The sequence below is a fragment of the Chenopodium album genome, chromosome 4 (genome assembly GCF_948465745.1).
Source record: "Chenopodium album chromosome 4, dcCheAlbu1.1, whole genome shotgun sequence".
NCBI classification, from domain to species: Eukaryota; Viridiplantae; Streptophyta; class Magnoliopsida; order Caryophyllales; family Amaranthaceae; genus Chenopodium; species Chenopodium album.
The window spans coordinates 76,330,239-76,340,756 of NC_137837.1; the positions used below are offsets into that span (position 1 = coordinate 76,330,239).

Here is a 10,518-nt window from a genome sequence, read left to right on the forward strand (position 1 = left end):
ATATTACCAACATTACTCATAGTTGTATATCCAGAGGGCACATCTGCCTCTTTGCAAGCAACAACAGATTCGCGAGGCAAAACTACAGGAACATCAAACTTGTTACCAACAGTCTTTGGAATGAAACTAGAAGGCAGCTCGAAATAATGATCAGCATTGCTATTCTGTGTCAATCCAGGATGCACAAATGCCTTTTCGGAGGAAGCATTAGACTTGGGTGGGAATCCTGGAGGAACATCGAGATCATTACCAAAAACTTGAGTCAGAAATCTTGGCTTTAAATCTATGTCAAGAGCTGCAATGCTCTTATCAATAGCATCATTCACCTTTCTAATTTCTTCACTCAATCTCTTTTTTGAACTCCTCTTCTTCCTCACGACGCCACACCAGGCAGCTGGCTTCATTAACACACCCTGACGAAGCCAGTTCAAGTACCTCAAGGTAACTTGTGGCACATAAAACTTTGATGGAATATACAAGATTTCATCATTTGTAGGGTTAGTGTAGTTAATCCAAGCCAATTGTACAAGCTCCCTTTTCGGTATATCAGAATCCAACAAACCTCTCTTAACTACCTCAGGCACATCTTGATCAAACCCAAACTGCATAGCTACACGATTCGGGTTATACTTTTCGATTGTTTCCAACCCCACCAAGTCACACACCCTCAAAAATCGAACCATCGATTTAACATCATCCCCTAAAACACCATTCATAATAACCCACTCCTCACAATCTCGATAAAACATAGGCAAAGGTAAATTATCAACATCCTTACAATACGGCCGCCATTCGAAAGAATGTCCAGCAGATAGCAACAAGGGCCTCACATTCCCTATCTCACTCTCATTAACACCATGCCATCTAGCCAACCTAGGCTCCCCCAATTGAACCAAAACCGGGCTCGGTCGAAACTCAGGGAACCTCTCCCAAGCCCAAACCTGCACCAATTGCAAAGGTGCCCAAACAGTCACCTTAACAAGATCATCAAACCCAACACCTTCAATACCAACAGAATTCACCATAGCAGATTTCAACAAACTCAAATCCCTATAAATACTAGCCAATACAGCAGGAGCAAGAGACCTCTGAAATCCACTAGCTAGAATAATAGCAATCTTAAAATACTTTTTCACAATAACATCATAAGGAAAAGTAGGCAAAACAAACCTCGAAAGCCAGTAAGAAAGGAAGGCTTCGTGCTCGATACCGGAATCGAGTCCGTGTTCCATGAAATACTTCATCCACTGACCATGTAAAGCCTTCTGAGATGGCCCCTTTGACATCTCTTTATGTGCATCAATCAATTTATTCTCAATAACAGCAAAATGATCAGTATTATCAGACTTAGAAACAGAGTCCTCTAAAACAGAGTACCCACCTAAAACCATAACATCTTCCAAAGAAATTGTTGCTTCACCCCAAGGAAAAACAAAAGTATTTGTGTTACAACACCATCTTTCAGCTAAACTAAAGAACAAATCTTCATTTCTGATGATTTTATACTTTGATGAAAGGATTGCTTCATAAATTCCTGCTCTTTTCCAGATAAACTGGTAAGATGAATGAAGTTTATCAACCCATGAAACCCATGATTTTCTTGGGTTTTTCCAACCATTGAAAGTACAATCGATTAAATTGGGTCGAAATGGGAGAGAAATTGAGGGTAAATTTGGGGTAGAATCGAGTGAATCAAAAGTGGGTTTGATGAAATGTGCGATTTTTTTGGTGGGTTTTCCTCCATTGGATGAAACCATGAGTTCTTCTCTCTCCTCCATGATAGTTTGAGAGTGTTCTGCCATTTTTTTGGGTTGAAGGTGAAGAATGGTGTGGGTAGTACTGAAGCACAAACAAGGTGAATGGAAGGTGGTCTTGCTTTGTTTGTTTGTTGAAATCAATTTGGGTGATACGGTACGAAGTACGATTTTTGTTTTTTTTACAACAAATATTTTAACTTTGGATAATTTAGGGAAAGTGGATTAATGAGGAGTGTAACACTATAATTATAAATTTTCATACATCTCCTTTTTCCAACCTTACCATTAACTAGTTGAACCATTGCGCGCTTCGCGCACGATAGCCCAATAAACACGGAATGACTGTGATTAATGTTGTCGTTAAATAGATGGGCCGTACTAATCTAATTTAGCTACTGTATGTAAAGGGTGATACAATATTATTTGATTTTGTGTTAAAACCGGGTTTAGATGTAGCTAGGTATTCAATGAGAGGTCGTAAAATTTGTAAATATTTGAATCTTATTATTGCCTAAGATTAGGAGATACAGATTTATCGTAGAGCGTCATAATTTCTTGATGTATGGTCTATTTTTTGTTAAATATCAATCTTAATAATTTTTATGTATTGTTTTAAAGAAATATTATGTTATGTGACAAATCGTTGTCTAAAAATTAAAAAAAAAAAAAAAAAAAAAAAAAAAAAAAAAAAAAACGATTCACATACGTGTGTATAGATATTGTGCATATAAGAAAAGTTATGAAAAGCGACTTTCTAATAATTTGATGATGTCACGGCCCTAAGTCATAATTGTTAACTGTTATGAAATAATTGTTAACTGTCGATAATTTTGAGTCTAAGACTTAAAAGATTATAGCCCAATAACTAATGTTAATTGTCGATAATGAGGTAGCGTAAGTGAATAATACTAATTGTTGTTTTATCGTTAAGGAATAGAAATAATTGTTATTGTTTTGTTAGGTTATAATTTGATATTTGATGGAAAATGTAAGAATAATAAAATGTTCTGTAAAGTATAAAGATGTTATTATTCATATTGTCTAAAAGCATATTAATATTGTATACAATTACTCACCTTTATAAAAATTACTCACCCATAAAGTATTTGCTTACCTTTATTGAATTTATTAAATCCTAAAAATCATACAAAATTACCCACCTATAAATAGTTTTCTCACCCTGTAAATGTCATATACAATTACCTCACTTCAAAATAGTTTTCCACCTTTAAAATTCATATACAATTTACCTCCTAAATAAATTGTTTACCAATACAAAATTGCTCTTCTTTAAATAATTTGTTCACCTCTAAAGAATTTTACTCCTAGAAATCATATTCAAATTACATTACCCTAAAACAGTTTGTTCACCTCCGCATAGTTTGCTCATGCCTAAATAATTTGCTCACCCTTAAAAATTTGTACACATCATCGAAGGCTGCATCTCGTACCGCATATTCTTTGTTGAAATAAAAGCTACCTTTGATTAATTATAAAAAGTATTATCCTCCGTTACACATCACAATTCATCTTGCTTAATTGGTTCTAATTTCAAATCCTGAGATCAAGCAATATTCATATGGTTGGTATCCTTCACTGGCTTCAAATCCTCCATAATATTGTATTAGACTAACATGATCATCAACCTGCAGCATCAAATAAAATAAGCAAATAAACACTACCACTTTCCTGCCAAACATATTGAAAATTTTGAATTCAATGAAAATAAACTCATTACCATATATGATTATATTTATTCATGGAGCTTGAGTATAAAATCTATAAATTTAATGAAAATAAACTCTTACTTAATGTCGTGACTTTGCATCAATCCAAAACATTAAAAAGCCACAACACTTACCGCAAAGAACTTTTTCATTTCTATGAGCTAAAGTAAATTCGAGATTTTCTTACAATTTTATAGAAATTAGATTTAGATTATGATGAATAAAGTAAACATGATCTATTTAAGCTAAAAAAGTTATATTAGTGAAGTGAAGCTCATTTTCTATTGGTACTGATAAAAAAAAAATTAGCATAATATAACTCAGTTAGTATTATACGGGTTACTCGATCAATGAACACCCAAAAAATGAAAACAAGCTTCTAATTATGAAACGGAAGAATATTATAAAAGAATAAAGTAAAACCTATCCCCAATTTCCCTTATTGCTCTATTTCTCTCTCTTTCAATCCTTATTGCTCTCTCGTGGCCTTCTTTCTCACTCTCTTTTTCTCCCAACTCCTCTTTCTATCTTTCTATCTCTTTTTCCGGCTCCTCACTCCTGGGCCCTTTTTCTCACTCTATATCTCTCTCCCTACCTCTCTTTCTTTCTCTCTCTCCTAAGTCCTAAACCTTCTCTTCTCTTCTCTCGGTGTGCCCCCTCCTCTTCTCTCTTAGCCCGTCCTTTATTCCTTTATTCCCTTTCTCCACCTCACCCTCTCCCTCGCTCCTCTTCCCCCCTCTCCCACTCCCCCTCCCTCCTTTCTATGACGATTCTACCATACGGTTGAATTTTTTGCTCTACATATATTTTCTAGTAAAATCCAAATTACAAACAAACAGAATATTTTTCTATAAAGTAGAACAATTGTTCACCTTTAAACACACACAATCAACCTCTTACTCCTCAATTTAGTCATAATATTAGCCTCTCAAACTTCCAAAACCCTATAAATAAAGCATGAAAAATTATCTTGACAATATTACCTTAAAGCAGTTGTAGTCTGTGGAAAAATATAACAATAGAACCATAGATCAATACTACTTTTCTTAAACTCTAAAATTTAAAGGCCTCAGGCTCTGATGTATGTAATACCGAGAGCCAAAGATGTCACGACAGCTACCATCAATATTATTAAAGTCAAATCTTGACAAGCCTCCCACATGTACCGCTAAACCAAGTAAGAAAAATAAGAGGATAGGTCAAGGTTTCTATAACATTAGCTCTAACTGGATTTGATACACATAGAAGATAGAACTCCATAAGAACCGTTTGTTTTATGTTCTGGTTTCCATTTTTCAAAAAAATCATTTATTAGTCAATTGGCGTGGCAAGACCCTTTTCATTGTCCATAGCTATCATGGCAATGTCTGGAACAACTACTAATGCATATTAAAGTCAGCTAATCCACTAATTTGTCCATTACCCCCTTCTTGATTCCAATAGCTTATACACAACCATTAACCATTAAGCTAAACACGTCAATTAATATAGCTTACTTTAATTACAAATTATACAAAGAAAATTAATAACACTTATTCAGCTAGAGCTAAGGGGGTAATGTTCTTATGGAGCCGAGATAATGAAAAATGATTAATTAAATATGTGCAGCCGTATCATTATATTATTCCCTTACCAAACACATAATTCAAACACCCAAAAAACAAATGTAATAGCCCAATAAACATATTTATACAGTAAGTACAATAAAAAAAGGTATTACTCTAACATAAAATTCTGAAATTATATACCAATATATATTCCTGAGATTTCGGGTCCTCCGAATTTGAATCCTCGCCGGAAGGCGTGAGAATTGCCCCCTGACCAGCATATGTTAATAGAATTCAATTAAAGGACTCATACAATTTTTGGTACTGTAACATCACTAATTACAAGTATTAGTTCAATATTCCAAAGAAGATAAATGGCATTCAAGAATAATATATTTCAGACATTCCTACAAAAGTCAACAACAAAATTCAATCCATTTCATTTTCCCAAAAATTTAATTGAAAATACATACAAAAAACTTCTATTCATTTTTATATAATTAGTCAACTTACCATAAAAGAAATCTCATGCTATGTTTATCCCACAAAATCTCATTTCTCTTCCCACCCCAAGTAGCCCTATTCTCATAATATTCCTCACATAAATTCTACTTTCAGTACTCTCTCATGAAACTACCATATTGGAGTACTATATTTTTACTTCATGGGAAACAAATAATGTAATTCACTCTACATAACCAGATAAGATACTACATTCTCCTAAATTGCTATGATCACTTAACAAACCATGGTAGACACCTAAACCCCTTCCCTTTAATCAACATGATTGCAAAAATAAAACTTATATCATGTGGGAGAATGATCAATGTACATTTCACCAATACAGTTTTCACACAAATATCACTCGATTTTGCTTACGAAATTCTACCGCAAATATCCATGAGCTGAATTTCATTGATCTTAAGAACCAATATCACTCGATTTTGCTTATGTATCACTGTCTTCCACTTCCTAAATTCCTATTACTCTTGTTAGACCTAGAACCGATGCTAGCTTCTTGAAATTCAATACTCCCTCCCATCCCATAATTCTCGGACCTATTTGATCTGCTAGATTTTCAATAATAAAGAACTACGTCTTGCAATAAATATTCAGAATAATCACCTTGCAACAAACCCAGTTTCTATTACACTATCAAAAATTAACATCAATAATTATCATCAATAAGCTATCAAAAAGTTCAGATCAAACATTAAATCAAAGTTTCCAAAAAAAAAGAAAATGGATGAGAGAAATAGGAGAGAAAGTTAGATGATGAGATCTGAATTAGCTGCTGGTGACCAACCCACCTCCCCCACCCCGAGCCTACCTACTCGCTAACCCCCAAATCCTTGACCCTACTCTTCTCCACGATCCCACTACTCCTTAAATAATTTTTGTTCTTTTGTCTCTCCTTCCCCAAACACCACCACTGCTCCACCCCTCTCTCCATCACCACCACTACTACACCACTCCAGTCCCATCCCACCACCAGAACCGCCCCCTCCCCTTCCCGACTACCGCTGCGGCGCTGCCAACCTCCCCCCCACCTAACAGGCCAAAACTCCCACACAACCCACCAACCAGTCTCGATTCCACCCCCACCCTTCTACATTCCCAATTCCACCAATTCCCAACCACCGCAGCCAATCCTCACCACCAAAAACTCCCACACACCCCACCAACGAGCCAGAATCCCCCACCTCACCCAACCACAACTCTCTTCTCCCTCACAAACAGCAGCCACCAGCAACCCCCCCACATCACCAATTCTTCAATTGCGCACCAAATCACAGCCAACGCCACCAATTACCGCCAATCCGCCACCCACAATCATCAATTTGCCTCCGGTTTCAACATTTTCTCCTTCCGCGTTGATTTTATTGAGATTCGGGATTGATGATGATGGTGAGCATGACCTACCGTTGGTTTTGTATCTTCAGTATAAATATTAAATAAATTTACCTCAGTATAAATATTAAATAAATTTACCTCAGTATAAATATTAAATAAATTTACCTTAAAAATTGAATTTGTATCTTCTCAAGATCATCTCAAAGTTCTTCATTTCCAGTGAGCTTCTCTCGGATTCAACCTTTACAATCCCCTGACCTACAGATGTTGGATCTAACTGAAAATTACTTAACCTTCCTCTGTAAAAGCAATAAGATGTTCTGTGAATATCAAAGTAAAATCAAACTAACAGGCCTAACTTCTACCACAGCATTATTCATGAGAAGAGGATCATAATTTAAAATTTATTTTTTTTAACTTCTGTTTATAACTTGTGTTTCTTAATTACACTCAAACTTGTTTATAACTTGTGTTTCTTAATTACACTCAAACTTGTTATACAAGTTCCAAATTCAAGAAACACTCCAAATCCAAAACCCAAAATTTATACAGTTCATGACTTTCCTAAATCTTGCTATCTATGCCTCTAATGTATACCAAATTAACCAAAACCCTAAAGCACTTGTTTACCATCTACTCATACGGACTCGAAAATTGTCTATCATGAGGTATAAAATTTCATACTTTATGGGGCAAACAAATTTCAGCTAATAACCCTTGAAAGCTAAAACATATCAGAGATTAGAAAAATTTAGAAATTTACCCATAAGATAAACACGAAGACGACTGCTAAGCTCCACAAAAAGCTCAAACATCGGACCTAAATCACCGACACTGCCATGATGATAAAGCAAATTAGATGAGGCTTTAGAGTTTACATACACAGCTACAACTCGTTCCCCCTTTGAATTTTGAGCTTTAAAACATCAACGCCAGGAATTGACAATAATTTCTCGCCGCCAGAATTCTCATCAGAGATCACCGTGTATGACGTTAGAGCTGACAGAAAAAAATGCGAATTTAGCAGCAATTGATGAATTCCCTCCCCTACCCCCGTTCTTTTTCTCTCTCATCAGATATTCCTGTTTCAAAAACCTTTCCCCCAAACATCTCTTCTTTTCTGAAAACCCAAAAAATTTCCAGCTTAAAATCGATAATCCGGAGAAATTCAAACTCAAAATCGACAACCTTGATAAAATTAAGCTATAATAAGACTCTGAGACCACCAAGACAAAATCCAAGTAAAAATCGGCAACCTAGAAAAATCTAAGCAAAAAATTCGATGACCGAATTACACAGACCAAAACTGAACTCAAAATCGATCACCCAATAAAAAAAATGAGCTGAAACTTGAATACCTAAACAAAAATTTAAGGTCATAAATCATCATCAACAATCTAAAAAAATTAAAGTTCGTATAAAGATGACCCTTTAAAGCTAAATCAAACCATGTAAAAGTAGGGGCGGAAGCTAAAAATAACATAAATTCCAATATTTTGAGGTACCCTAATATAATATTGAATTTAACAATAACCACAACACTAAAATAAAAATCACAAATTATAGATCGTAAATAACTACTTTGTATATCAGTTATGTTGTCAGCAAATGAAGAAATTCTCAATTCAAGGTAAAGCTAATTCAGTTACCAATCAGGCAATCAATATATAAAGATGACTAATCATTTACTTAAATCTATACTCACCTCAACATAGAGAACCCCAAATTTGAATTAAACAGAATCTTCAATATGGCTAAGAAAATAGATCTATGACATTAAAATCACAATAGCAAGATTACCCATAAACTAATTTAGGAAATTATGAATAGCATATCACAATAATTGATTTCAATAGGAGTAGTATTTTTTTCGATCCCAGTAATCTCTTTTTTAAGCCATGAAAAATAACTCAGTTCATCCCACACATATAACCCAACGAATCTCACATTATAAACCAAATTATAGGGGGAAAAATAAAAGCAAAAAAATTGTACCTTAATTGAGTGAACTGAAGGCTACGATTCTCCATAAGCTTTTCCAATCCACCCCTCTGATTTCAACACTGTTAATCTGACCTAACATCAGAGTAAAAAGAATCAAATAGCATTATTTTATGCAGAAAGATACAAGGATATAATTTTCTACCTTTAATTAAATGCATAAGGATCATCTCCATCAGCAAGCATATGGATTCAGAATTTCAGAGACCCTTCGGAAAATATTTCACCGATATTGATAGGCTGAGAGTAACCCACTGCCCTAACTCTCTGCATTGTGAGACTATGTCATCAATTATTTTGTCCTCTAATTTATTGGTGACTTACAAAAGCAGCAACCAATCATATTAAAAAAACAGTCCAAACCATGAGTAGAAAAAGCAATCAACAATGTAGGAAAATTTAAGCAAGATAAAATAACTCATCTCTAATTATTTCGATAAAACTCAGCATATATGGCACATCCTACAAAAACAGAACAAGTGCAAATGATAGCTTTCATTACAGGATAAAATCTAATCAGATTAAATTATCAGTGGTAATCAAAGCATGTATGCCATCATTTGTGTTTCTACTTATACAATCCAGAAATGTTTACTTAGCTTCTATGTTAAGTGATGGGTTACCCGAAAGGGGAAAACCCCACATGGTGAGATCCGAGATTTTTTTTTCAATGCTTCTAAATTCTATCAATTTGGTATTAAAATGCGGATTGTAATTTTTTGAACTAAGCAACAACAGATATATTTCCTTCAAAATTCTTAGGTTCATAGTTAACACACATTTACACATAGATTACCTATATTATAGAACGGTGACACTATGATGCGATACATTTATGGAAGATATACAGCTCGCTCATAGCTCATTCTCTCCCTACTTAACAGCCATATCAAAAACAGTATGACCAACACATCAACAACTCTTTCTAAATAATCCTATCAGCAACTAAAACCCCCTTTTTGAGCCAGGCCAAAAACATTATGACGAACACATTAACAACACTTTATAAAATTATCATTTAATTTACAGCATGAAACATGAACGCTCCTTAAATGTAATTAAATTAAATAAAAGGGGGAGAAAACGATTACTTGAGAAAATCGTCATTGTATCGATCTTCGCCATCTTCCTCATCAACTTCATCCCTAATGACCTGGGGATCGACGATAGCTTCCTCAGGTCGAACAAATGAAGCAGATTTCTCCAATTTGGCATAAAAATATCAAACTCCACATGTAGATCCTTCAGCTCCTTTACAACCCAAAAAAATCAAAGAGAAACATCAGCTCATATAAATGTACGCTAACAACATATAAAATCCAAAAAAAGAAATACCCATTTTTTTATCTTGCTTCTTCGTTGTTGTTGCTCGGCGGAATTATAGATTGATAATATAATCTCTTTAAATTAAATCTTCAATTGAAAGTTCTAATTACAAATTAAACCCAATCCCCAAATTCATTGATTTTCTAGAATTTGGTTTGGTATTGAAGAATTTGAGGGGGATTAAGATGAAGGTGATGAAGGTGAAATCATGGAATGGTGAAATAGAGGAGAGAGACAAGTAAAGATTGAGTGTTGACTGATGACTGTTGTGGGAATTTGGAAATGGAAATGAAGTCAAAGAGATGA

General features: G+C 34.6%; 1 long non-coding RNA gene across 5 annotated transcripts; it reads right to left on the reverse strand.

The window, feature by feature from the left end:
* Nucleotides 1-2,995: 2,995 nt before the first annotated feature.
* Nucleotides 2,996-9,360, reverse strand: LOC145627329 (uncharacterized). Of its 5 annotated transcripts, none has more exons than XR_014111377.1 (5): nucleotides 8,881-9,360; nucleotides 7,649-7,884; nucleotides 7,051-7,184; nucleotides 5,233-5,301; nucleotides 2,996-3,403 (listed from the first exon to the last, which is right to left on the reverse strand). It is a non-coding gene; the product is annotated as an uncharacterized LOC145627329 (long non-coding RNA). The 5 variants fall into 5 exon arrangements; XR_014111376.1 differs by lacking the exon at nucleotides 2,996-3,403 and having other exon boundaries at nucleotides 5,163-5,301; nucleotides 8,881-8,961; nucleotides 9,032-9,359; XR_014111374.1 differs by lacking the exon at nucleotides 2,996-3,403 and having other exon boundaries at nucleotides 5,163-5,301; nucleotides 8,881-9,358.
* Nucleotides 9,361-10,518: the final 1,158 nt, after the last annotated feature.